Source organism: Anser brachyrhynchus, assembly GCF_964034855.1.
Source record: "Anser brachyrhynchus genome assembly, chromosome: 2".
Classification (NCBI taxonomy): Eukaryota; Metazoa; Chordata; class Aves; order Anseriformes; family Anatidae; genus Anser; species Anser brachyrhynchus.
This window is the reverse complement of record NC_137695.1, coordinates 143,997,870-144,011,057: the sequence shown is the minus strand read 5'-3', so window position 1 is coordinate 144,011,057 and position 13,188 is coordinate 143,997,870.

The following is a 13,188-nucleotide window of genomic DNA, read 5'->3' as shown; positions in this document are numbered from 1 at the left end:
TCTTGTTAGTGTTAGGACAGAGGTTGGACTAAATGATCTTGGAGGTCTCTTCCAACTTAGACGATTCTGTGATTCTGTGATTCTGTGGTGAGTCACTGGAACAGGTTGCCCAGAGACGTTGTGGATGTCCCATCCCTGGAAGTGTTCCTTTAAAACTTAGTTTGCTAGGAGGACCTAAATTTATTCTTTGCTTTGTTGATACCATACTGGCATCTTGTGCATGCTCAACTCTAGTTCTTGCTTAATGAACTATTTGCTTCACTCCAAAGTGAGTAAAAAGAGCAAAAAGTAAAGAAAATATGTTGTATGGACAAATATATAACTAGACATATAACTAGTTGTCAGTCATATAAAGAGAAATCATCTAAGCTGACAGGAAGGGGATGTCCATTGCAATTTATTCATAGGTACAATTTTATAAAATATTGATCTGAACTCCTTCTAGCGTTAGGCTATTATAGTTCTATTTAGGTTAGAAGCTGTATCTGTGGGATACAGAGAGAAATTCAGTAAAAGTTCATCCTGCCTACACCAATGAGAAAACAAGATCTACATGAAAATTTACTGAATATAAAGTTACTTGGTATACTCTGCTTTCTTCGTGTAATCTCAGTTCCCTTCTCTGTGAATTAGTGACTCAGAGGTCAGATAGGTGATACCGATGGGACTCTGATAGCCATAATATTTTCAGTGCTACTAATTCTAGACTTTGCTAGTTCTACTTCCTCATACTGACCAGTTGGAGCTAGGCAATTCTTATTGTTTGAGGGTGGGACAATATAAGATTGTGTAAGACAGGGAACCAAAAAATAGATGCTTCTTTCTGGATGTGCAGTAAGTTAATCGGTAGTGGCTAAATTCAGTTACCAACTTTATATGTCAAAATGTCTGTTTTCATCAGTATTTGAGAATTAATTATGATCTGTAGCTGTTAGCATATCAGAGTCCTCAAATAAAGCTAACAAACTCAGGATTCAGTAATGCATTTTTAGCCTGAAATATCATGCCTGAAATGAACTGAGCATCAGTTTTGTTTTATCAGAGTTATTTAACATGTTGCCTTGAAATGTTTCTATTAAGCTGGTTAGTATCTCAAACATTCTTCAAGCTAACACCGTAATTTAAGTTTTACAGTAACAAGGAAAAAAGTCTTCAGCTCTTATTTAATCCTCCCCCCAAACAAACAAACAAACAAAACCCACTACAAATAAAACACCACAAATGAAGGTGAGATGCAGTTACTGGTCACAGAACGTAGCACAACACAATTTTATCTCTGAAAATCTTGGTATCATATAGCAATATCCTTCAATTTCAGTAAATGATTACTGTCACAGAGTGCTGGAGCAGGATGTTCACAAATGCACTGTGTAAAAGTGTAAAGTCTAGATGAGTCCATAGTATTCACTTAGTCATGCACTTCGTATGCAAACACAAAGATGTAGAACACATCATGCTTTTCCTTCTGACAGTGGCCTTATTATCTGTACATCATATAAAATAATGGGCTTCCAGTCCAAACACAGTCAAACCCTTCCATGAGCATTGCTTTCACTGGAATCATATTTAATTTGTAATTAAATTGCCTTGAAACTTTTTATTATCATAGTCTGTCCATTCAATGATAAATTATGTATAGACTAAGATCTGAAATGAAGGTGTAGGTTGTCACACTTATGCTCTATCAAGCCGAGTAGCTATCTCAGTATTGATGCATTACACAGCAAGATCTAGACTATGAAACATGCTTACTGAGGAATGCTGCTATCTCATTAATGATTACATGTACAACCAAAGTTTCTACAGAACAATAAGATTATTAAACATAATGGTGAACTGAACATGCAGTTCCATTAGAATCAGCTAAATTGATCAAAGTTAAAAATTAAGCCAGGTACATGTATGATACATCTGCATAGGGTCTGTTTTCCCAAGCAAGAGCCTACTTTTTCATTAACAAATGTGTATGTACACACACACATGCACATGTAAATACATAAGTACACAAAAACACAGTGCATAGCTCTATAATATCAATAGCTAATTAAAGCTAAGGTGGGCTTAAAAATTTGCAGTCAAATTAATATTACTTTATTTGTATTGTGATTTTTTAATTGATGTGGGGAAATCAAGGAGCCAATTTGTATTTATCCTTCTTAGCTTTCACCTGAACTACTTATTTTCCCAAACCTGGGTTAAGTAAACTATCTGAAGGACATGAAATTATTCCATTTTCCACTGTAGCCAAAATTCAGAATACTCTAGTTCTTCCTTCCAGTATAGTTTCAGAAGACTGCCTACTTTGATAGTATTACTATCAGATACTCTGTGATACTCTGATAGTATTGAAAGGGGAAGAAGTTGATCCTTCTTCCAAATTACTCCCCTACAATAAAGTTAAAATTAATCTTTCTTGTACTCTTCCAAAGACAAACCATGCTTTATAACTATTGCCTGGAGTCAGAATATTTCCTATCACAGGTACTACTGAAACGTGATTCCTGGAATATGTAACTATATTCCCCTTATTATTGCTTAGAGGAAATATGCATAAGACCCTACAATTGATGTGTAGTTGTTACATACAAAGCATTTGTTAAAAAAAAAAAAAAAAAAAAAAAAGGATCTGGGGAGTGGGGAGTGGAGGGGTATACTTTAAAAAGCTGTGTGCCAGTGTGTATGTGTATACATTTGTATTACTCAAGCTTATTGCCAAGATAAAATGAATAAAGAATTTAACTCCATCAGAAATGACTAAGTGATATTTATACATACAAATTTTACTTATATGAATGAATAAACTGTTCTCAGAGTGGTCAAGTCAAATATACAATATTTAAGTGGTAGAAACACTTCACTTGGATTATCATTGTGATCTTTTAACGGCAGCTCAAACTTTTAGGAATATATTTCTTCAGTCTGTGATCATTTCCTGAATAATATTCTTTTTTCTCATTGTGTTTTACTAAATGGTAATATATAATATATAGAATAAATGGTATATATATATTATAATATATATATAAACTGTAATATATAATTGACTTTTTACCACTTACAGTACAATGTATGCATTTAAAATGTCAGTCCAAAAAAGACTAATATAAGAATGTTGCTAGCTTGATTCATTCTATCTATGTAGAACTATGTAGGCTTACTATCACTTTAACCTTAACAGATATAAATGAATTGAGTATTTTATCACTGATCATATAATTTATCATTTTAATATGAAATCCTGGTGGGGCTTGAAATGGAAATTGCACCTATGCTGTAAAAGAGTAGTAGTTTAATACCTGCAAAGATGAGAGGGATTCTATTTAAGTCGCAAAACAGTAACAAAATAGTCAGATATTTACAGATATCTTTTTTTTTTGGGGGGGGGGGTTGTTTGTTTGTTTGTTTGTTTGTTTGTTAAACCAGTTCTATAAATGATACGGCATCAGTCCAGGGCAGTAAAAAAATCATAACTAATCTTTCATTTTCTGAATACTGATTCATTTTCCTCTTACTGTACTTCCAATATTTCATTGAATCATAGAACGGCTTGGGTTGGAAGGGACCTTAAAGATCATCTAACTCTAACCCCCCTGCCATAGGCAGGGGTGCCACCCACTAGATCAGGTTGGACAAGGCCCCATCCTGCCTGGCCTTGAACGCCTCCAGAGATGGGGCATCCACAGCTTCTCTGGGCAACCTGTGCCAGTGCCTCATTACCCTTACAGTGAAGAATTTCCTCCTAACCTTTAATCCAAATCTTCTCTCTTTTAGTTTAAACCATTCCCCCTTGTCTTATCATTATCTACCTGAGTAAAGAGTCCTTCTCCATCCTTTCTATAAGACCCCTTTAAATATTGAAAGGTTGCAATGAGGTCTTCCCAGAGCCTTCTCTTCTGTAGGCTGAACAGCCCCAGCTATCTCAGCCTTTCTTTGTAGGAGACGTGCTCCAGCCCCTTGATCATCTTTGTGGCCCTCCTCTGGACTCACTAGAACAGAATCACATCTTTCTTGTGCCGGAGGACAAAAATCTGGTCTCACGAAGGCCGAGAAGACAGGGACAATCACCTCCCTAGACCTTCTGGACACTCCTTTGTTGATGCAGCCCAGGACACAGTTGGCCTTCTGGGCTGCAAGCGCGCATTGCTGGCTCATGCTGAGCCTTTCGTCCAGCAGAACCCCCAAATCTCTCCACAGGACTGCTCTCAATGAGTTCTTCTCCCAGTCTGTACTCCTATCTGGGATTGCTCCAACCTGGGTGCAGCACCTTGCACTTGGACTTGTTGAACCTTATTAGGTTCACATTGGCCCACTTCTTCAGCCTGTCCGGGTCCCTTTGAAAGGCACCATGTCAAAGGCCTTACAGAAATCCAGGTAGATGACATTGGTCAGTCTACCCTTATCAACTGATGCAGTCACTCCATTGTAGAAGGCCACCTGATTGCTCAGGCACAATTTGCCTGACCAATCCATGACATATATATTCCATGACGTAGTTCCTATCTTCCTACTGTCTTGCAAGGTTGACTATATTATATTACTATCTTGCAAGGCTGATGATCTTTCAGTGAAAAAAAATCAGTTTTTTCCTATTCTTCAGTATGAAATATATCATTAGAGAAGTCAGAACAAAACTCCGATTTTCTATGTCATACGTATGGCGTTTTTCTGTTACTTTTTCCAATACCAGGTAATTCCAAATTAAATTAAAGCCATTCATTCAGCCAGAATTTTGTGTAGATGTTACTGAGATTGAAGGACTTAATCCTAGATAAAAAAAAAATCTGGAACATCTGAAAGTTTGAACAGATGTGGAAAACTGTGCACATTTGCCTAGAAACAGACAAAAAAAGAAAAGAAAAGAAACAAAAAAGAGAATTAGGGGATGCACAAAAATTCAGATTCTAGCTGTTGTAATACGACAAAGAAATAAAATATTGTACAAATTACATCTGCATAAATTTCCGATCCTATGGTTCCCAAATAATATACCGTTTAGAATGTCTTGAATTTTCTTTGGGTTTTTGTGTGTTTTTTGAATTTCAGTCACAAGTGACAATTATGCCATAGTTTTCATTAATAAATCATTAGCATGATCTACACAAAGGTATGTTATTGTGAGGAAAAATATAATACAGCAATATAATTTTAATTAATATAATTTGGGGAAGATTAATCAGCCTCTCAGTCTTTCCTGTAATCCTCTACCATGTACTTACTAACATTCAAATTACTTTATTGAACAATGCTTTTATAAAAAGTCTTAGTCATTCACATTCATTTCAAACAGAATCCACAACTGACGGATAGAATTCACGCTTCACAGACATTTCCTGCCATTGTTGCACTTCTCAAATCTGATCATTTGATTCAGAATGCATCACTGTGTACCAGTATACCAGCACTGAAACATTGTATGTATTATTACTGTACATCCATTTCTCTGTTGGAACACAACAAACTGACTTCTATTGAAAGACTAGGCTCATATAACAATTAACATATTCGATATAATATTTAGTATTTTATCCTTTAAAAAACTATTGCTTATGCTTTGCTATCTTCTATAATATATTACTTTTATGGAAATTGATATAATACTATTTGTCACTGAGACAGTTTCCTTTTATTTTCTCTGTGTTCAGATAATTATTGTGTTAATTAATATTAAATAAATAAATCATGAGGACTAAGTTCAAATAACTGTTTTCTAAGACTTTTTTTTAAATTTTATTTGAGAAAATATCTATGAATGTCTTCATTCTGTTGTGTTTTATAGATGTGGAGAAAATCATGAATCAGCATAGTTAATGATAAACTAGTTTAGCACCAAGTTCTACAAGTCAATATTGGTTACATTAGAGATACTGTGAGTAGAAATAACTTTGAAAGAATTTGTCTTGGTGCAGTTCTGGAATAGCGTGTTTCTGAAGCAACTCATACGGATGTAATTCATGCCACTTGCAATAAGAACTGAGTGTCCTGAGTCACTGAATGAAATGAAATGAAATTTTCACACTGCCAAGAAAAGCTGACAAAATTTATTTATTTATTTATTTATTTATTTATTTATTTATTTTTGATCCACCAAGTGCTCATATAGCTTTGTATGCTACTTATAAGATTATGGATCTCATATGTCTCTGAACCACAAATCTCTCTGCCTACAATATGGACCCACAGGTGTTCTGCCATTTCCTCAATTGGAAGTTGGTGCACAAGATCATAAGGTAACTTGCTCTATTGACAATGTTTTTTGTATTTGCTACTCTAATTCACAGTTCTAAAGTCATTCCCTGCTTTACTTCTCTCAGCCCCAAATTTTGTTACATCTTCTGCCTGCTAACTTCTTCTCTCTTGTAATATCATTATAATATCTGGTGCACACTCCATAGATTACACATTTATGGATATATTTGCCTTTGCAAGTGGCTCACATGCCCTATCTGAAAACCTGGTCAGGCTGGACATGCAACTGTTTCTTCAAAAATTAAATGGGATATTTTTTCCATTTCTAAGGCTAAAGGAGGACAGACATACCTGAGCATGCTAATGGGAAGTCATGAAGAGAGACACTTTTATTATTTCTGCCTGTCTTTCAGACTTGTCTACCTAACTCAGAGTGGCAGAGAACACTCTCTAAGGTTGGGATTTGAAATGTACTAGATTTCCTACAACAGAAATTAATGTTGTCCCATCATGATGGTAGTACAGCTGTCACAAACCTGTACTTTCTAAGAGCGTGATAAATAAATAAATAAATAAATGAAAGCACAACTGTCCAGATACTGCATATTTATTTTATGTGTGATGTCTGAGCAGTATGGATTCTATTGCTCATCAAAGAAAGTTCTTTTAATAAAAAAAAAAAAATTCCTTTCCTCTTGTTTGAATTTCCTTTCCTCGTTTGATTTTCAATGAACTTGTGATAGATAACTTGACCATCCCAACTGACCATATTTAAAGATAAATGGTGCATTTCTGTAAGTTTGTGATATTTTTTTTTTTTGTGTCTGTGCAAAATTGTGATAGACAGTTTTTCCAGTTTTCCTTTGTTTTCAACAAATGTATGTAATATGTGCTTGAGGCTATCAGACTTTGAAAATTCACAGATTCACAGATTTCTCTAGGTTGGAAGAGACCTCAAGATCATCGAGTCCAACCTCCGACCTAACACTAAGTACTCCACTAAACCATATCCCTAAGCTCTACATCTAAACGTCTTTTAAAGACCTCCAGGGATGGTGACTCCACCACCTCCCTGGGCAGCCCGTTCCAATGCTTAATAACCCTTTCGGTAAAGAAGTACTTCCTAACATCCAACCTAAAACTCCCCTGTCGCAACTTTAGCCCATTCCCCCTCGTCCTGTCACCAGGCACGTGGGAGAATAGACCAACCCCCACCTCTCTACAGCCTCCTTTCAGGTAACTGTAGAGAGCGATGAGGTCTCCCCTGAGCCTCCTCTTCTCCAGGCTGAACAAGCCCAGCTCCCTCAGCCGCTCCTCGTAAGACTTGTTCTCCAGACCCCTCACAAGCTTGGTCGCCCTTCTCTGGACTCGCTCGAGCACGTCCATGTCCTTCCTGTAGCAAGGGGCCCAAAACTGAACACAGTACTCGAGGTGCGGCCTCACCAGAGCCGAGTACAGGGGCACAATCACTCCCCTCGACCTGCTGGCCACACTGCTTCTTATACAGGCCAGGATGCCGTTGGCCTTCTTGGCCACCTGAGCACACTGCTGGCTCATATTCAGCCGACTATCCACCAATACTCCCAGGTCCTTCTCGGCCAGGCAGCTTTCCAGCCACTCATCTCCCAGCCTGTAGCTCTGCTTGGGGTTGTTGCAGCCCAGGTGCAGGACCCGGCACTTGGCCTTGTTGAACTTCATGCAGTTGACCCCAGCCCATCGCTCCAGCCTATCCAGATCCTCCTGCAGAGCCTTCCTGCCCTCGAGCAGATCGACACACGCACTTAGCTTGGTGTCATCTGCAAACTTACTGAGGGTGCACTGGACGCCCTCATCCAGATCATCAATAAAGATATTAAAGAGGACCGGCCCCAGTACCGAGCCCTGGGGGACTCCACTAGTGACCGGCCTCCAACCAGATTTGACTCCATTCACCACAACTCTCTGGGCCCGGCCATCCAGCCAGTTTCTAACCCAGCGAAGCGTACGCCAGTCCAAGCCCCGAGCAGCCAGTTTCTTGAGGAGAATGTTGTGGGGAACGGTGTCAAAAGCCTTACTGAGGTCAAGGTAGACCACGTCCACAGCCTTTCCCTCATCCACCAAGCGCGTCACTTGGTCATAGAAGGAGATCAGGTTCGTCAAGCAGGACCTGCCTTTCATAAACCCATGCTGACTGGGCCTGATCGCCTGCTTGCCCTGCAAGTGCCGCGTGATGACCCTCAAGATAATCTGCTCCATGAGCTTCCCCGGCACTGAGGTCAAACTGACAGGCCTAATGGCAGCAACTGTTCCTGAAATGTGAATGCTGACTCTGGAAAAGGACCAGTACTGTATAACCTGTTAGAAGACAGAAAAATGTTACACAGGGTATATTTATATCATAGTTCAGATTAGAAATGAAAGAACTTGATTTGTTTCACAGAAAGTTTAACTGCAAGTGCAACTAATGTGTTCCAAGCTATAATGACCTTCCAAGTTTAATTTCAGCTACAGCTACTTCAGAGGAATTCCTCTGCTTATGCATCTATGCAAATACACATACTTATAAAAATAAATATATATATGTATATTTACATACATATATTTACATACATTTTACTTACATATAAGTATGTGTATATATTATGCATATATATACATACACCATATCTATACATAGCTTAGATGTTGGTCCTTAACACCTATTTCACTGCTCAAGTCTACTCCTACAAAGCTGCACCAAGGGAGATTCAGACTGGACATAAGGAAAAAAATTCTTTACGAGTGTGGTCAAACACTGGAACATGTTTCCTAGCGAGGTGGTTGATGCCCCATTCCTGCCAATATTCAAGAGATGTTTGGACAATGCCCTCTTATAATATGCTTTAAGTTTTGGTTAGCCCTGAAGAGGTCAGGCAGTTGGACTAGATAATCTTTGAAGGTTCCTTCCAACCAAACAATTCCATTCCATTCCATTCCATTCCATTCCATTCCATTCCATTCCATTCCATTCCATTCCATTCCATTCCATTCCATTCCATTCCATTCCATTCCATTCCATTCCATTTTACAGGGCTAATGGAAGGTACTTATTGTTAATGTACGTACAGACAAGAGTATTCAAATGTCTCTCTGGGAACCTGTTACTAAACTTCCTTCAGTGACAGAATTTTTTTTTTGTAAAGGCTTAGTGTCTGAAAATGAAATACTATAGAATATTTTCCCTGTATTTTTTATATCAAAATTAATTATTACTACAGTGTTTGAACCACTCTTACACAGTGTCTCTGGATGCATGATAACGTCATATGGTACTGATATTTCATATATAATTTGGATACTGAGTACAGTATCCAAAATTTAAAAGAAATATTGTAGTAAATTATTCAAATAATTAAGCACAGTCAGAAAATAATGGCGTGTTCCTTTGATGTGTTATATGAAGTCTAAATTCAACTTTAATTTTATTTAAATATTTATCTTTCTTTTTTACAATCAAAGTGGACTCTTGCAGGATGATCAAATTGTTGTAGTGCCTTCAGTATTTAAAATGTCTGCTACTGCATCTCCAAATTCCTGCTGCATTTATGTTCTTTCCCACCTGGGCTATTCTAGACCAGGGTGATTGTAAATAACTCTACTGCCGAAAAAGAAAATCTCCAAAAACACAGATACAGCTCTTAATTCTTTCTCAAAAATAAATAAACAAACAAATAAATAAATAAATAAATTGAATGCAACTTCCACCTGTGTTCTCAGTGGGTCCTGCCGGTCCTCAGGCTTCTCCAAGGATGGTTTTAAATCTTCCTGCAAACTCAAGGACATAAAATATGAATTGCTCAACCTTTCTTTCTTCAAAAATGCGATAAATCCTGAAGCCTCAAGAAGAAGAAAAAAAAAAAAAAGTGTGGTTACTCTAAGTAAACAAAGTAACACAAAAGTCCTATCACAATCCCAAAGGCACCTCATAGCTCTCTTACATGACGGAGAAGGAAAGAAAGAACCTTGCCACTTCTTAAACTTCAACAGGAAGAGAGAGAGGAAATATTTTCATGCATCAAACTGAACTAGTTGATTTTTACAGCATAATAAATATGTCACTGAGAGCATCAAGGGAAAAAATGGCAGTGATCCAGACATGCCAGGACACAAGGTTAGAGGAAAACTTCAGATTAGTCTCTTTAATAGATATGGACACACTACCCAGTAGGGGAATGAAATTGGAAAAGCTATCTTCCTGAGCATGACATTGAGGCTAAAAGTTTTGGAGGATAAGCAAAGGTAGGAAGACAATAAGATTAAAGTCTGTAGTTCTGGTTGTGCAAACACAATTTACCAGTATGAACTACAGATCACAAATTACATTTTACCAAAGCAGAATATTTAGCAATTACAAAATTTAGTAAAAGATAACAATACACAAGCAAAAAGCATGCAGAAACATGCAGGAGTAAATGAAAGCATTGCACTTAGTTCTAAATAAGTTGTACTTACTTCTAATAGACTAATATATTTTAACTTTCAGGGCTTGAAAACAGCTATAGAATTTACTAATGTGATAAATCATAGAAATAATTTAATTCTACTGTTCTGTTGTTGGATCCTAATGTATCTGGAAGCCTGTCAGAGAAGAACGGTCCAATCCTATGACATCCTTCTGTCACTTGAAACATTTTCATAAGGGAATCCAAATTGAAAATACATTAATTCTTTAGGTGATCTGCAGTTTTACCCAGCTGATGCAATCTGCTGCCAGGCTGCAGACATAAATCTCTATCTATATTCTCTATTATGCAGTTTTGTAGATTTTAAATGATTATGAGGGAAGCATAAAAAATGAGACGGAGCTCAAACAGCTCTTATCCAAAGATCAAAGGAATTTCACTGTGCATTAAGAGAAAACAAACTTCAGGAACATGCATAGGTAAAACCTCATTGTAATGACAAAGACTTTATTGGATTTATCCTCTTAGAAAACTGAGTTCTGTTTTACATATCACTTATTTTTAAATATTATTTGTGTATAGAGTTAATTAAGATAAGGAAGCTAATCAGATCTGGCAGAAATTTTGCCCTCAATTTTGCCCCCCCTTTTAATATTTTTCCTCTAAAAATAAAAAAAAAATGTATTTCCATATAACCTTCGCTTTTTTTTTTTTTTTTTTTTTAAATTTACCACTATTTAGTGAAACTTAATGATTCAATTATTTGGATTATGTGAACTGGAATCCTCTGTCATCCTGGAATACAACGATCTTGGACCCAAATTTTTTATTATACAAATCTCTGCATAAACGAGGCTTTTTCTATTCACATACTATTTCTTTTGTGAACTTGTAATCATCTAATAATTCTTTTGACAGTCACAGAAACCACAAAATAGGAAGATCTTTAAGAAGTGGAAGATCCTTACAGAAATTTGGAACATTTGAAATAAAAATTATTTATCACAGGAAAGCTTGCAGTTATGCTATTCAATTTTGCCTCCTCCTTGTACTCAAAGGCACACAGAAATATCATCTGTCATTACATTACTGCATTGACAATAAAGTGTTTCAACAATAATCCAAGCTAGCTATTCAGTTACTTATTCAAAAACGTGCTATGATTCTTGAAGTGTACCACTTCTGTGGAATCTCCTGCTAAAACAAAATTAATATAATACACATCTTAATCTAATACTCATCAACCATTAGTTATAGCAAGAGCCATGCATCATTTGTACCCCCCTGTCCTGTGAATTAAATCTAAGAACCCTATGGAGTGTTGAAATGTGTTACGCATACAATAACAATGCAACAGTGGACATCATGTCAGTAGAAAGTTTTTGAAACAGAATTTTATTATTCTTATTTAATTATTTCTTCAATTACACAAATTTATTAAATCAAACTAAATCAAAATAATTGCAGGGCACTGTGTTTGATAGGTCAGTTGAAAGTTCTCATGCAGATGAGAACATAGACACTTCTTTGCAATGTATCTAGTGTTACTTAAATAGCACAAGATATTTTTTCATAGAAAGTTCAGTGAAATTAGGATTATATCATAAACTGGTTTGACCATTATACTTACAGCTATAGAGGTAATATAGATATATAGAGCTACAGCAATTTTATAGATTTTTTAAATACTTTTTTTAATAGCAGTCATTATGGTACATAATGTGTTGAAATTGACTACAAACTTCTCAGAAGGGATTGGCTAGAAAGGAGAGGCAGTGGGGTTAGCCCTGTATGTTAGGGAGTGTTTGGATTGTCTTGAGAATAATAATGATGATGACAGGGCTGAATGTTTTTGGGTAAGATATAGGGAGAAGGCCAATGAGGCAGATGTCCTCGTGGGCACCTGTTATAGACCACCTAACCAGGCCAAAGAGGCAGACAAAATATTCTACAAACAGCTGGGAGAAGTCTCACATTGCTAGCCCTTGCTCTCATGGGGGAATTCAACTTAACGGATGTCTACTAGAAATACGACACAGCGAAGAGGAAACAGTTCCTCAGTTCCTGGGAGGTTTCTAGAGTGTGTGGGAGATAACTTCCTGGCACAGACGGTGAGTAAGCCAACTAGGGATGGTGCCCCACTGGACCCTTTGCTTGTAAATAGAGAAGGACATGTGGGTGATGTGAAGGTTGGAGGCCATCTCAGGCACAGAGCTTTTGATTCTTGGAAAACTAAGGAAGGGGGTTAGCAGAACTCTAACCTTGGACTTCCAGAGGGCATACTTCAGCCTGTTAAGGAGACTTGTTGAAGGAGTCCCTTGGGAGGCAGTCCTGAAAGGCAAAGTAGTCCAGGAAGGCTGAACACTCTTCAAGAAAGAAATCCTAAAGGTGCAGGAGCAGGCCATCCCCACATGCTGAAAGATGAGCCAGCACAGAAGAAAAATGGCTGAACAGAGAGCTGTGGCTAGAGCTCAGGAAGAAGAAGAGGGTTTACGACCTTTGGAAGAAAGGGTGGGCTACTCAATGACATGACAATGAGGCTGACTTATATCACGTAACATCCTGGTTTATATCAGCAATA